This window comes from Mercenaria mercenaria, chromosome 13 (genome assembly GCF_021730395.1).
Source record: "Mercenaria mercenaria strain notata chromosome 13, MADL_Memer_1, whole genome shotgun sequence".
Classification (NCBI taxonomy): Eukaryota; Metazoa; Mollusca; class Bivalvia; order Venerida; family Veneridae; genus Mercenaria; species Mercenaria mercenaria.
Window position 1 is genome coordinate 67973593 of NC_069373.1, and position 2739 is coordinate 67976331.

A 2739-nucleotide genomic window follows, 5' to 3' on the forward strand; every position below is an offset into this window, starting at 1 on the left:
TACACGTTGAACTACAAAACATATATTTTATATAATAAATGGTATAATAGTCAGTTTTCATGTCATGCATGAATTTTTTTAACTACATCTGTACATCTGTACATCAACTGATCCATTTGCAGTAGACCAACAGAATAAACTTGTTTAATTTTAAAAAGAAGTGAAGCGACACGAGTCGTTTTAAAATGCATAACGAATCCATAGAAATTCCTAAGGTAATGTTAATTTCCTTATATTCATAGTTTTTTTTTTGTACTGTACTTGTATTTCAGATGAAGATGTAAAATGATCCAAGGAAATAATGCGGACATGTATGCTATAATAAATGCATTTTTGTGTCGTAATTTATGAATACAAAGTTATAATGATAAGTTTCTAAATGTCATGCGGGGCGCATGTATTGGGAGGTGAGGGTACTGTGGCGAGATGCTCCTAACAGGATTTATAGTGTTGATATGATTTAGTTGCTAAGATTGGAATTTCAACTGTTAGGGTAAGTGCGTATGTTTAATTATCTAATACAGTTGTAAAAGGACATATGTAAGCACAAGCATTAACTACTTACACTATAATTGAAGCGGATAAGTTTAAAAGAAATACTGACAAGATTTTCATGTTTTCGTGACAAAAAAATTATAAACAAGGTATGATGCATAGTTTCTACTTTGTATCCTACTCTTGAATTTTGCAATTGCTATACGGTAAACCTGTAAACATATTTCATATTGTTCTTTACTTACTAAATCATTTTTTTGCCATTTGAGTAATAATTGCTACCCTTTCTAGAGAATTACAATTCATCCTAAAACGTTTTGTACATCTGCTTTCGTCCCTTAAAATAATTATCTTTTTTCAACACTTGTAATATTTTTACAGCTGTAACTTTTAGGCATTTTTACAGCTGTAAGTCTTTTTTACAGCTGTACCTCATTTGCATAATTAAACCTGTTTTACAGCTGTAAATTGAAATCTACAGCTGTAAAATCAGTGTTGTTATATCAGATCCACAGGTGTAAATTTCAAATAAGCATGACTGTAATTTTCAACAAAATACAGGACCTTTACAGCTGTAAAATTTCGTGCAGGATTGACCCCTTTGGAATGAAATAAATGAATTAATATTTATACTTGAATTCTGGTTTATTCGTACAATTATAGTGTAGTATGTAGCATTACCATTATTCACGACAAAAATCTAAATGAGTTATGTAGGCACTAATAAATGTGACGTACCTGCAAGTGTATGTGAATTTCTTTTCAATTTACATGCGGTGTTTCAACTGCTCATGCGGTGTTCTTAACTTTATATGTAGCGCATTGTATTGGGTACGCTGTGCTTTCAACTGTAAAATTGTATGCGATTCCTTTAATATATATTATAAGTAGAGAGAATTTATACGAACTAATCACCGACCAATTACGGCAAAGCGCCTAGCAAAACAAACGAGCATATATATATACAGTCCTCTAACCGAACAAGTAGGCTTCTTTTAAAAAAGAAACCTTTGAGTCCAGTGTTGCTCCTTTTAAAGTTATATCAGAACCATAGATAACAACAATTGTTATCTATGTCTCTGGTTATATGATAGCCTAGGTTGTGCTATAGACGAAAACCAGTGTCCCTGTTGCAGGTCACTGTGACCTATTAGGGTTCATAGTCACTGTGACCATGACCTAATGACCTCAAAATCAGGTTATGATCAACCTCCGCCAATCCGAGGACTGTAGGCACAAGCATTTCCTAGTTACTTAATTTCATTTAAAAATGTTCAAAAGCTACCGCTGCAATAATTGTACACTGAACTTGGCCCTGGTGAAAGCTGCCAAATTAGCATCTTACCATTTTTGCGGGAACCTCACCTGACAGGCTTGTTTGTCAACTGCCCCGTTTAGGCCCAAGAGAATAGCTTCAGAGAAGCTTTTAGGAAGCTTGGAAGAAAATCAAAATCGAACGGAAGTGAAAAAATATATCATTCTTTGTTTTAAATGTATTTTTTTCAGAGATTTTTTATTGTTAATGTGCTGTTTGAAAAAGAAATTCTAAATATTTTATTTGTTCTAGTTTATTACTGAGTTTGTTCGGAAGAACTCTTCTTATTCCGGCAGATCTTCCGAACGGGACAAACGAACCCGCCAGTTAATCAATGAATTCATTTAATTGAACGAAATACATTTTAACGTGATCAATTCATATGCATATCTTTGAATACTGCGAATAAAGAATAGTAAATATATTTCTATATATATATATATTTTTAATAACTGAACCGTACATTTTATACGGTGGCACAGAGGTGACATCTGCAACACTTTATTTATATTGTGGCCACAACCTAGTAACTTGTGGCCACAATTTACTAAGTTGTGGCCACAAGTTACTAAATTGTGGCCACGATTTACTAAGTTGTGGCCACAATTTACTTAAGTTGTGGCCACAATATAAATACAGTGTTGCAGATGTCACCTCTGTGCCACCGTAATTTTAGACTGGCTCACCGTAATTTGCGCTAGAAAGTGAAAATTAGTAGATTAGTCTAAATCCTCCTAACTATGGAGAGGTCTATCAAAATTAGTTTCGATACTGCTTTATATATACACCCAAACGTACTACACATTCGTACTGGTTCATCATTTGCATATATACTCAAATCTCTGTATATATATGAATGACCTCGTTTATCTGTCAAAAAGTAAGTTATGATTTATAAAATGCAGATTTTGCAAAATTTTCCAAACAAT